This window comes from Mobula birostris, chromosome 9 (genome assembly GCF_030028105.1).
Source record: "Mobula birostris isolate sMobBir1 chromosome 9, sMobBir1.hap1, whole genome shotgun sequence".
Classification (NCBI taxonomy): Eukaryota; Metazoa; Chordata; class Chondrichthyes; order Myliobatiformes; family Myliobatidae; genus Mobula; species Mobula birostris.
Genome location: NC_092378.1, coordinates 115562669 through 115576065, shown reverse-complemented (window position 1 = coordinate 115576065; position 13397 = coordinate 115562669). Strand labels below are relative to the sequence as shown.

General features: G+C 42.9%; 1 protein-coding gene and 1 long non-coding RNA gene across 2 annotated transcripts in view; both read left to right on the top strand.

The window, feature by feature from the left end:
- The window catches only part of LOC140202992 (uncharacterized), a 38362-nt gene extending 33616 nt beyond the window's left edge, over window positions 1-4746 (top strand). The window contains exons 3-4 of the long non-coding RNA XR_011887253.1: window positions 3790-3899; window positions 4006-4746. This is a non-coding gene — a long non-coding RNA (uncharacterized lncRNA). The remainder of the gene's footprint in view (window positions 1-3789; window positions 3900-4005) is intronic.
- A 4790-nt stretch (window positions 4747-9536) lies between these two features.
- LOC140202991 (uncharacterized) overlaps window positions 9537-13397 on the top strand; it is a 69616-nt gene continuing 65755 nt past the window's right edge. The window contains exon 1 of the mRNA XM_072268649.1: window positions 9537-9886. The gene's annotated coding sequence lies outside the window, so the exon portion shown is untranslated. The remainder of the gene's footprint in view (window positions 9887-13397) is intronic.

Below are 13397 nucleotides of genomic sequence, written 5' to 3'. Positions count from 1 at the left end.
GTTTCTGGAAATCTTTCTGCTCTCTTACAGGAGCCACGACCAGCATCCCGTCTGGTTTTCACCCCTAATCCAATGGCCAGATTAAGAGTGAACCAGGAGTTGGAGGCAACCCAGCACTGCCTTACCTCTTCCAACTCCACATCCTGGAGCTCCCAATTGGTTTGGTTAGAGATTGCTCACAGTAACCTCCAGTTGTCCTCCATGGATATGTCCCCCCTCGAATGCCAGAAAGGATTCTAGCCACTGCTCTTCTCTGACCAGGAGATTGATGTAGGAGTTCCTATGTCTGAACAGCTGATCTGGTGCTACAAGCACACCTGGAGACCAGGCAGGGCTTCTCTGCTGTGTGCCCGGAAACAATATGCCCAGCAGGCTGATCGGCTTCGTCAACAGGTGAGCCCTTTCAAGCCAGAAGAGGAGGTCTGGTTGGCATCAAGGGATCTTCCCCTGAAAGTTGAGAGCCACAAATTGGCTCCATGCTGCGTGGGGCCATTTGCAGTGGAAACAGCTGTCAACAAGATCTTTGTATAGATTGCATCTACTAGCATCAATTAAGATTGACCCAGTATGTTTTCCAGCTTAATCTGGTTACTACCTCGCCCCTGGCCCCAGTCACCCCACCTTCCCCTCTTCCCTGCTTGGTAAATGGCTCCCTGGTCTATACTGTGCAGCGCCTCCTGGCATCTTGCTGGGTATGTGGTAAGGTCCAGTACCTTGTGGATTGGGAAGGGTATAGCCCTGAAGAACGTTCTTGGATCTGGTAAAGGGCATCTTGGACAAGTTGCTCCTCCAGGATTTCCAGTGGGAACAGGTCTGTGGCACCTCAGGAACTGTGCCTAGGGAGGTGGACTTGTCACAACCACAGACTCGGCTGGAGGATCTACGTGCCCAGCAAGCAGATTCAGCAATTGTGCTTGTGAATATGCACGTGTCAGCTAATTACTATTTGATTATGGCAGTATTTAACTCCCTTCTTTTCATTGTAGCGCTTGTCGAGGCTTGAGCAAAGCACAGCAACGTTTTGCTGCCTGCTTGCATTCGGCCTTAACTGAGAAATGGGACTGTCAAGTCTACTGACACTGAAGACGAGCAGTATTCATTTTATATTTAGATATTTTGTTCAGCCATGATGTTGACATCTAGTTTTCCATTTGTTAAAGGCCCCCTTTGGCCTACCAATTGTTTTCTTTTCCCTTAAAATCCTGTTTGCATTAAAGTCTATGAACTATCGACCAACTTCAGTGTCTCTCTCTCTCCACACTTGGGTCACATCCAAACATACTGACAGTAGGTTTCTAATGGAAATTAGCACAGTTTGTAGACTCAATGATTATTAGCGCGAGTTGCATGTCATCATGGTGCAAATCTACCAACTGCAGGAACTCAAGGCATTAGAACTGTTACCAAAGTTCACTCTAAAAAAAAAATCATCTAATTCACTAACGGATAAGTGAATGAAATCAGTTTCCTCTTCTGGGCCAACACTCCCATTATTGAGGCCTTACTTCCTATGTTGAGCAGACCTTATAATTCTCAGGCTCAACACCAGACTCCCAAAACAGGTACTCTGCCGTGGGAAGAGATTATAAAATGAGCAGAAGAGAAAGCATCATCCCCACTGACCCCTGGCACGCAAAGTGGAGAAGCATTCGGAATGGTAATGTGAATCTCAAGTCCATGCACTGGAAGCACACAGAAGCCTTGTGCAATCAGCAGAAGAACATTCCCCACAAACTATCTACCTAGTCAGTGGAAGTATCTGTGCTTACCATATTGGACTTATCGGCCACTTCAGAAACGAAACATCTCAAGTGGAAGCAAGTTATTCTTGATCCTGAGGCACTACCTCAGAAGAAGCGAACAAATATTGCGCTAATCTACTCCCAGATTGTCATAGAAACATCAAGATAGGGAAGGGAAGAGTCAAATATGGCCCATGTGAAATTGAGAACTAAATGGAAATGGGCAGCAAAATTGGACTGTACCTACAATATACATTCTCTCTATTCTCTCCACCACTCTCTCTCCATAATGCAACTTAAAACATACCTACATGGTTTTTTACCTTTCCAATTCTGATGAATGGTTACTACCTGAAATGTTGATACGGCCTGATTTGCTGAGTTCTTGCAGCACTTCCTGTTTTCATTAAAAAAAAACTTTTTATAATGTTCATCTTTGAAAGATTGGCTAAATATAAACTGATCTGCTCAGGAACCTACCTTTAAAAAAATCATATCCTAAATTCAAATGCTTAACTGGATAGGAGCTAAGTTGAACAAATTTCTACGCTGACTAAAAATAGTTATCCAAACGTTTCTCATATTTCTGATGCAAGAGAATTTGCTTCAGTCTAAATGTGTTCTTCTCAACTCCCAGTGGATACTGTGAAACTGTTACAATCTGAAAATTCTGGAAGCAAATTTTGGATGCTTAATTCTTTTTACCAAAAGTTGCTATTATTTATTAATGAACCAAGACAGGGTGTTCAATCATATGAAAAGATAGAAGGAGACCAAGGTCACATTATCCTGTACCTATTATACATTCGTACAGAAATTCTTCCAGCACTGATTGCCAAATAACGATCATTACAATTGAGCATCCCTGGCTGATTTTTCTTCATTTCTTTAAACTGAAGAATAACTGTAGTTGAGAGCAGCTAATTCATCACACAAATAATTGACCTAAAGGAACTCTGTAGACCTTATAACTCTGCTATACTTACTGAGAGAGATTAATAACTACACCCTCAATTTAGACAATCTTTCCTCTAACAAATATTATAAAATGAACAGATTATATATAAAGTTAAATGTAATACCTGTACTTTACACTTTTATATTATTCAGGAGAACTGTCTTTTCAGGTTTAATCTTAAAAAGGAAATTCCAAAACCATTGTTATTATGTTGCATAACTACAGCTGATAATTAAGTAGGCCGCATAATAAAAGTTATTTTACCTGGCTAGCAATCCAGGAATTGTAAATTCAAATTCTAAAACAACAATTTGACAATTTACATTCAGAAATTAAAAAGTTAGCATGAAGTGTCATATTGTTACAAAAGTCCAACTGGATTAGTAATGTTCTTCAGAGATGAAAGCCTGCCACATTTATATATAGTCATGTACTTATGTGACTCCTGTCCCTCAATAACATTGTTGGTTCTTAAAGCTGTTGCTTCAAATCACAAGAAAGGATAATAAACGTTCTCACAATCTAGATATCAAACTGAGACACAAAGAAAACGCCTGGAAAATTTTCCAAATTAACAATTAGGGCAGGGGATCCCAAACTTTTTTATGCCAAGGACCAATACCATTAAGCAGGGGGTCCATGAACCCAAGGTTGGGAACCTCTGATTTAGGGTTAGTTATGCTGTAGAGTCAACAAAGTGCAGACAGTAATAATTTTCAGAAATTTTAATCTATGCCTCAGGACACTTCATCACCTTTCTAAGTCTGCAGAGTTTCATTATCACTTAGGAGTGCTTTAGTAATGAGTCAACTGTGCTTCTAACACCACTAATAACATCGGATGTACTAAATCTAGGGCAGGCCAAGCACTATGAATTACACACACTGTATAACTGTAAACATCTTAAACATTAACACAGACTGTTTTAAAGTGAAAATGCTGACAAGTGTAGAGGAGGGATAGCACAACAGAATCCTCCTAACAGGGATTGTTCTATGGCAAGCAAAATTCCAAACTAGCACAGCATAAATCACTGTTGAAGTTTCGAATATACTCTGGAATTGTCACTAACTTCCTGTTATTTTGCAGATATGATCATCTCAGAAAATGAAACCACTGTAGCCCATGGCTGCAGAGAATGTTGCACGGATTCCTGGGTGGACAGGAACTGTCATGAAATTATGAGCATTAAGTCTTATGTATGTACTGCTCAAATTTTGGGAGCAATGTAGAGATATTGTCCAGTCAAGGCACTAAAATAAGTTATATCACCTCTAACATAATTTTTTATTGTTTCATTTGCAGTTTTAATGGAACCAGCAGGATGAGGGGGTGCTGAAAATGGCCACTGTCCCTCTTTACTCCATTTGAGTCAAGAGAGAAGGGATTGGAACTTGAATGCCATGAATCTGGGCAGATCATCTGGGTAAACTTTGGCCTGCAGTTTCCATAGCTCTGCCTTGCTGACTGAATCAACAAAGTCACAGGAAAGACAATGATTTCTTCGCAGCACTTTTTATCAACTCATCTGGGAGTTAAGACAACAATGGTATCCCCGTCAGGTTTGAATCCACTTTCAGTATCAGACAAGAATTTTTCAGCTTCATGCTTAGGTAACCCTAGCAATGATTTTCTTGGTATTAACAGGTAGGGGAATCCTCGCACCTTATCCATTACTCTTGCATTTAAATAGATGGTTGATGGATCTTTAATTTTTGAGGAATAATTCTTTGTGTTACATCAGCTCAAAAAGTTTGCTTTACTGGTGTCCTTACAACTTTATACACTTCACCAAACATAGAATCAAAGCCTAATATTATTCCATTGAAGGGCTTCAATGTGTTATTGGAATAAAACAATAAAGGGTTTAAGAAAAATATAGTGCGATCAAACCTAGAGACACTTGGTCTTTGACCTGATATTTTATACTGGAATTGGTAACTACTGAGCATAGGTAGCACATTTTGTGCATGATCTGGGTTCATCAAAACTTCTATTTATGTAACACTTCAGAATTATGCCATTATGTTCACTTAATATATTCCACCATTCCAACATGGCTGATTTATTATCCTTCTCAACCCCATTCTCCTGCTTTCTCTGTAACCTTTGATGCCCTTACTAATCAAGCACCTACCAAGCATCACTTTAAATATATCCAATGACTTGGCATTTGTAGCTGTCTGTGGCAATGAATTCCACAGATTCACCATCCTCTGGCTAAAGAAATTTCTCCTCATCTCTGTTCTAAAGGGGTGTCCTTATATTCTGAGGCTGTGCTCTCTGATCCTGCACTCCTCTATGATAGGAAACATCCTCCCCACATCTACTCTATCTAAGCCTTTCAATATTTAATAGCTTTCAATGAAAACCCCTCATTCTCCTGTAAGTACTGGCCCAGAACCATCAAATACTCCTGATATGTTAACCTTTTCAATCCTGAAAGGGGTGATGACAACAGGTGACAGGGGCACTCAGGTCAATGTACATGACTGCCTTCTGTTTGGATCCACAGTTGGCCTGCAGACTAATCAGCAAATGAAACCAACCTGAGGGACTAGAATCTACTACAGAAAAGAAAGGGCTGCTTCTCCACCCAATTCCTCCTCAGTTCCATTCACGAACACGTCCAATTACCTCAAAGTTCCTTTCACCAACAGGTCCGACTACCTGAGAGTTCCATTCACGAACACGTCCAATTACCTGAGAGTTCCATTTACGAACTCGTCCAATTACCTGCGAGTTCAATTCACCAACAGGTCCAATTACCTGCAGGCTTAGAGGTTCTAGAGCATGTAGCCAGAATTATCCAGAAAGAATGGCCAAAATGAAGCACAATATGGGAAGCTGGAAACAATGCTCCCCTTCGATAGTGAACAAGAATATTGGCGCTCTTAGCTTTGCTTTACACGGCACAGGAGTGGCTCATATTCTGCTTCTGCACTGTGCCTGTCTTTCAAATCATCTTCCATTTCATCTTGAGGTCCGGATGGGTTGCATCCATTGGAACATGATGCACGGCTCTCCAGAGAATGGAAAGAGAGGTGTATACAGTGCCACAGTAGTGCAGCAGTTAGCGCAACACTATTACCGCCGGAGGCATCAGAGTTCGGAGTTCCATCCCAATACTATCTGTAAGAAGTCTGTACATCCACCCTGTGGAACGTGTGGCTTTTCTCCAGGTGCTCCGGTTTCCTCCCGCAGTCCAAAAACGTACCGATTGGTAGGTTAATTGGTCACTGAAAATTGTTCCCTGATTCGGCTAGGGTTGAATTGGGGGTTGCTGGGATGGGATGGCACAGCTCAGAGGGCCAGAAGGGCTTTTGGACTGTATCTCCAGATAAAAGTAAAATATACAGTACCCAACATTGCATTCTTAATTGCCACCTTTGCATGCAAGCACCTCACGTCACTACATTGCTATCTGTCCTATGCATTACAGTAATGAGCAGAACAATTACCATACCAAACTGTGATGCATCCAGATGCTTTCCATAGTGCATTGATAAAAATTGGTAAGGGTCAACAGGGACATTGCAAGTTTCTTTAGCCTCCTGAGGAGGTAGAGGCAATGGTGAGCTATCTAAGCCTTTCAATATTTAATAGCTTTCAATGAAAACCCCTCATTCTCCTGTAAGTACTGGCCCAGAACCATCAAGTACTCCTGATAAGTTAACCTTTTCAATCCTGGGAGGGGTGATGACAACAGGTGACAGGGGCACTCAGGTCAATGTACTTGGTTGGATCAGGAAACTTGGTGCAATGACCACAAAGGTTCTCTGTGGTGAAAGGTATTGCCATCACTGGACAGTGAGGGACTTGGCCCTGTCTATCAGCTCCCAAAGGTTCACCTAACACAAAATTTCAGCTTGAAAAACAGTGATGCTGCCACATTGTACAGGAATGTATTGAATACAGTGAATATTGTAATGACATGACTCGATTTGCTACACTGACTAGGCATAATTAATATATACTTGGAGGAGGAAAAAGCAGTTATGCCCTTTTGCGTCCTTAAGATGGTCAATTGGTCCAACTATCTGCAAATTCCATTCACCATCCGGAGAATGTATTTACTTATTTATCAACATACGGCATGGAATAGGCCATAACAGCCCATTGAACTGCACCAGCCAGCAAACCCCTGAGTTAACACTAGCCTAATCACCGGACAAGTTACAATTCCCAATTAACCTAGCAACCTGCGGACTGTGGGAGGAAACTGGAGTACCTGGATGAAACGCACACAGTCATGAGGAGATCATACAAACTCCTTACAGGCAGCAGCAGGAATTGAACCTAGGTCGCTGGTACTGTAAAGCGTTGTGCTAGCCACTATGCTGCCGTGCCACATTAGGGCTTTTACATAGAGGGTCAGGGAATTACTCAGTGGTGTTATATTTAGTGTGGACAGTAATGAAAAGGATTTGAAGGACGTTACAAGCCGTTTGAGCTCTTCTGGCTGATTATTGATGTACCTTGTTGTTGTTATGGATTTGTTGGGTGGAGATGTTTACTACGTAACCATAGAACTTAGAATTTCCAGGTTCCTTATGAAAATTGTCCGTTTTAGCATGTTCCTATTGGTTGAAAATGATGCTGTGGATGCTGAACAAGGATATTCCCCAATAGCCCTCATCTACTTCCCAGGATCTATCCATCCCTCCAGTTAGCACCAGACTATCCACCTCGGTCAGGTGGGTGGCCCCTTTGATGCAGTAAGTGGGGGACAACCACGTGGAAAAATCCTCTGACCAGGAAATTGATTTCAAAGGTCAGAGGTTCAAAGGTCCAATTTAATGTCAGAGAAATGTATACAATATACATCCTGAAATGCTTTTTCTTCACAAACATCCAAGAAAACAATTAAGTGCCCCAAAGAATGAACGACAGTTAAATGTAAGAACCCCAAAGTCCACCCCCCAGGTGCCTCCTCCTGTGCGTAAGCGGCAGCGAACAACAATCCCCCCCCCCCACCAACGGTAAAACAAAATAACAACCATTGGCACTGCCACTGAGCACTCAGCGCGAGCAAAGCAATAGCAAAGACACAGACTTGCAGTCACCCCATAGACTTCGCATTTCACCCGGCATTCAACATACCACAGGTTCTCTCTCTCCCTAATAAGGGAGAAGGAGGTGTCTCCATTTTTCCCAGTGAGCAGGGAAACATAACAAACAACTCGCTGGTTTACGATGTTAAAAGTCCGTTACTTTGCTTTTTTCACACTCTGTGCCTGAAGATCGCAAAGATCCCAGGTCTTTGGGCACACAGTAGTGGATTTTCCGTCTTCCCCAGCGACACACGGGTCTCCTGCCATGACACTAACTCTCGATCCGCCCGTCTCCAGAGACCCGAGATCTTGGCTTCCAAATCCAAGCCGGACTCTCAGGCTGAACCCTTGGCGTGCCGAACAACGGCCAGTCCTGAAACCGCGAGAATGGGTCCCATTCCCGCAAAGAACCGAAGTCAATGTGTAACTCCAGGTCAGGGTCTTCAAAAGAACACTGAAAGGGAAAAACAAAGATATTAAAGATGGAAGTAGGGCTGTTTCCAAAGATACAAGCAAAGGAATCACCGTTTAGCACCATCTTAACTTTGCTCCACCTCCCAAAAATTTAAGGTTATCTTAAGGTTTAAGGTTATTTTGACCTCCATGGAGAGACCAATCCAAGGGCTGAAGAATAGCGAAAATCCAAATCTCGCATGTCTGAAATCTCAATGATCACAGTGTTGGAAAATCTGAACCTGCAAGTAACTTGTTCATCAAAGTAATCAAAATAGGATGCAATGTCTCTGAAATCAAAATAGGCATGCCCTTCTCCAAAGAGTCAATACCCACAGAGGTGATGTGGGTACCTGTATCTCCTTCCGTAGGAGTCATCAGCTCACTCTGAAGGTCAGCTATTTCACAACTAAAGCCTTCACGTAATGAGATAAATGCTGGAGAAAAGACTGTTAGTTGTTGCACAGTTTGCCACCATTAGTAGGTATCTGAACAGATTTCTGTTAGTTCAAAAGTTGTCCAGTCTGGTCTTCCAGTGTAGCAAACTGGCTCTCTAAAAAAGTGTGAATACCAACAGTCTTGTGCAGTGTCCTAGGTTCCAGTGAGATCCTTCAACAATTGTCACAGCAAAGAATTTTGTAATCCAATTTATACTGACACAGGTGTAAATGGCTTTATTAGGTGCCTGCCTGAGCCCAGGAATAGTTCAGTAGCTCCAATGTGGAGTAGGAATGAAAGCAGTAATTTTCCATTGGTGTGATTTTCTTCATAAATGTTCTCTATTGCACTCTACTTCAGGTAAGATCAAAATTATACTCCATAGACCTGAAAGATAAAAGCTCTTTGTGCAATCCTGTTTCCAGGCATATATCAGGCAGATTACAGCGAATATAGCCCAAAACATTAATTAAAATACAATTTTCTATTTCCCAAAAAATCTGGAAGTCTTTGGGCTTCAAAGTTCAAAGGAAATTTATTAACATTGTAGGTATATGTCACCATATACTCCCCTGACTATTAGTAATCTGCTCAGTTTTTTTGAGTTTCATTTTCAGTGGCAGAATGGCAATTTTGAAGCATATTTTTATGGTGGGTTTCTATGCTCGTCCGATCATTTAATTATATTTCGTGGGGCTGCCTCAACTCAGCCTTGAATATACTGCATCTTCACCGTTTCTGTGCCTGACCTGGCCTTCAAGTCAATGGCGATTATCATGTTGATAATACAGTATTTGAGCTTCTGGCCTTCACACAGAGAATGGAACCGGGGAGCTGAATTGGAAGGTCGCCATTGTGACGTGCCCTGGAAGCGGATCCTGGTTGACCCGGTAGCGCTGACGCCGGCAGGCGGAGGGCGCTAAATACGAAGCAACGGCAACTCCAAAGGGTGGGCGGACCGAGGCAAAAAGTTGAACTGAGTTGAGTTGAGGTGAGGGGCGGGCGGGGTGCAGTGCGGTGTCTGCGTTCGCGCCTGGGCGGTTCCAGCTCGCCGAACAGGCGACGGAGGCCCGGATCCGCTTGCCGTGGTGTTCCCCCCCGGGAGTCTCCCAGTGCATCGGGGAGGGGCGAGGGGCGAGGTCCGCGCTCCGAACTTGGGCTGCCGCCATTTTCGGCGTACGGGGAGGTGCACACTTCCACCTCCGCTCTGCTTCCTTGTTATTACTTTCTTCCGATTTAAGGTAAGCGCTTATTTGCTTTACGGTCGAAGTTGCTGAACTCTTTCTTGCACCGACAACTTCTCTGATTTTTTTTGTTTCACTTGTACGAAAGTACTTTCTTTCAATATTATGTTAGCATTGTGTTCTCCTGGGTAGCCGTTGTAACCGAGGGCTCGGTTAGTTCTTGTTTGGCCATATGGCCAGTGTCCATTCCGCCCGGAAATATAACGAAAGTAGAAGTTGTGAAGAGAAACTAGAACTGCTTTGATAATATCTAGAGGATTTATCTGAATGCATGGCATGGAGGACAGTGTTTCTCACTGTAGCTCGGTACACGTGACAATAATAAACCAATTTGCTAATGCTCATTTCCATTTTCAGCACCACTGCATGCTGTCCTCAAAGTAGTTGCATTGGGAGTAATACCACCGTCCATCTTCTGGATTGTGTATTTGACAGGAAGGTTTGGTAAGGGATGCTATCAAAAAACAGAGCTTGGGTTCCTTTTTGATTCCTCCTGAGTAGCCAGGCCAGCAATAAAAGTAACAGTGAAACCAGTAGTTTGAGTAACTATTTAACTTTTAAGAAAAAGAAAAAAGTAATTAGTAATTCAAGAAATTTTATGTAACTCTTAGCTACAAATCTATTTTAATTCAACTAAAGGAAACTCAAATTTCTTTATTTGATTCTCTACTAATAAATCAAGCTTAAGATTGCACGCTTTTCAGCAGTCAGCACTAAGCAGTCCTACTTGTGAATTCTTAGCCACTCAGTCTTCAGCTGTTAGTTCTGTTTTACTTGGCAACTCAGCTCTGCTCTGCGAGTTGATCCCAGGACTTGCCCAGAAACGTCAATTGTTGCTGAAAGTTTTATCACCTTGGTGAAATATGAAGCTTGGCCTGCCCAAGACAAGCTAGGCTTTCGGTGCACAAAAGGAATGAATTTCATTGTGCACCATTTCCAAGAAAAATGCCAAGAGCTACATCAGCCATTTTGCATGACTTTTGAGAGCTCAATAACTTTGAAATTTGTTGATTAAAGGAGCTTTCTCAAAATTTTTCTCAAAAACATTCTGCTTGGTACAAAATAACATGCAAACTATACAAACCAATGTTTCCATTTAATGTCAGAGAATGGAGACAGTATGCAACCTGAAATTCTTACTCTTTAGAAACATCCACGAAACAAGAAAACTCTCCAACAAAATGAATGACAGAAGAGCACTAGAACCCCAATGCCCCTCCATGTCCTTCCCATAAACCAGCAGCAGCAAAGCATCAACTCTTCCCCTCCCCCCACTTGTTCCAGCAGAAAGCATCAGTCCCTCCCCCCCCAACTCACCATGCAAGCAATAGCAAAGCACCCAAAAGAGACCATGATCTAGAGTCCATTGAGAAACCATCCTGATAGTTCGACATCCCACAAGCTCGTGCTCTCAGAAGGGAGAGAGAGGTACCATTCCTGCCACAGCAAAAAGGGAGGCCACTGGCTCGCTGTTTCAATGTTACAGTCTGCATTGTCGCTTTATTTTGAGTTCTCCCTACTCGAGAATCAGCAGCAAACTTTCTCACCACTGTGTGTGTGTGAGAGAGAGAGAGAGAGAGAGAGAGTAGAGGCTTCCAACAGCTGCATCCACTGTCTCAATGTTCCACTCTCCTGCGACGTTTCATTTAGCGACACCGTGAAGGAATTGGGTGAACCACAGAGCTGCACTCTGAAGGTGCAAGTCTTCCAGGCTGTTCCTAGAGATATTGAAAACCCTAGTCGGCTCGGCAAGCTCCGAGAGCTGGAACCCCAGCGCTGTGAAGAACTGCAGTTTGAGTGCAGATGTAGATCATGGACTCCGACAGGACCCCAGCCACCTTGAAAGAAGAGATATTAAAGAGAAGAATTTAAAGGGTTTCGTGGGTGAACTCGAAGAAATCGCCATCTTAGCTCCTCCCACCTACAAATGCATTCTCAGAACTGACCAGTCTTAGTTAAGATTGCATCATTAACCCCATGTGCTTCTCAGTCTTTATCACAATAATATTGCTATTTGCCTCTAACAAAATTTCCACTAAAGTGGAATTAGTGTAAGAAAGCAGGAACCTTCAACCTAAGCCACCTCTGCTTCAGAACTATTGTCACTAACATCTCCATACAGAGATCTGCATTGGAGGAACTCTGCAGGCCAGTCTGCATCTGAGAAGGCAGAGGGATGGATAGTCGACGTTTCAGCCTGAGACTGCAGAGTATTGAGAATGTCGAAGGAAGATGGCTAGGACAGAGAGATGAGATGGAGGAGTGAGATTGAGGCTAATGGGTGATAGATAGAATAAGATGAAATGTGAGCTAATGGACAGATGGTACCAGGAGGGACTGGGGAAGAGTTGAGAGACAATGACTACTGGTGGAAGTAGATAAGCAAAGTAAAATGAGGCAGATGGATCCAGACAGGGGAGGGTGGAGACAAAGGTTGACAAAAATTGATAAGTGAAACCAGATAAAGGAGGGATGAAAGAGGCAGATGGGAAAGGATGAGTTGGAAGAAAAAGGAGTTTTAAGACAAAAGCTATTGGGTGATAGATGGAATTAAGGGGAAAATTGATCCACCTACTAGCCCCTGTCTCACACTCCTTTACTCTGCGTATCTTCCCTCTGCACTCTCAGTCCTGATGTCAACCATGCCTTTATCTCCACAGATGCTTTACTTGCTGTTTCTCCAATTTGGTATTTTTGCTCCATATTCCAGAATCTGCTATTTTGAACATTTGACATAGTCACTGAAGCGTGTAGGCCTTACAAAATTCAGGCAACACACAAAATGCTGGGATTGGAAATCTCTGAGGTCCTGCTGAAGGGTCTCTGCCTGAAATGCTGACTGTATTATTTTCTGTCTATGCTGTCTGGCCTGCTGAGTTCCTCCAGCATTTTGTGTGTGTTTGGATTTCCGGCATCTGCAGGTTTTCTCTTGTTTGTGGTTGGCTTACAAAATTAAGTCGTCTAACCAGCCTCTATTACACAGTTGTGTTCCCTTCCCCCACCCCAACGTCCCTTCACCCCAGGATCGCAGGTGCAGAGTAAGAATGTATGGCACTTTTGTATTTCAGGAGCCATACTTTTTTTGATTGAAGGTAGATGTTGGTGATGATGAAATTTCGTGACAGTCTGGGCAAAAAGGCTGTTTAAACAGAGTGGGAGGCAAATTACTTCATTGAATTTTGCAAGATAAATAGAAATATTTCTGTCAAGAATTATGATTTACTTGACATAAGCATTGTTATTGAGAGCGCGCGCGCACGCACACACACACACACACACACACACACACACACACACACACACACACACACACGTTCGTGGCCCAACGTAGAAGGAGTCGATTTTAGGAAACCTAGCACATTCATTTTTCAACATAGTCCACTCCTACATTTACACACTCAGTCCAGCAGTCGTGGAGCATACGGATCTTGGACCTCCAGAAAGTGTCCACAGCAGGGGTGATTGATAGGCTCGTGGCCTAAGGTAGAAGGAGATGAGCTATACAACT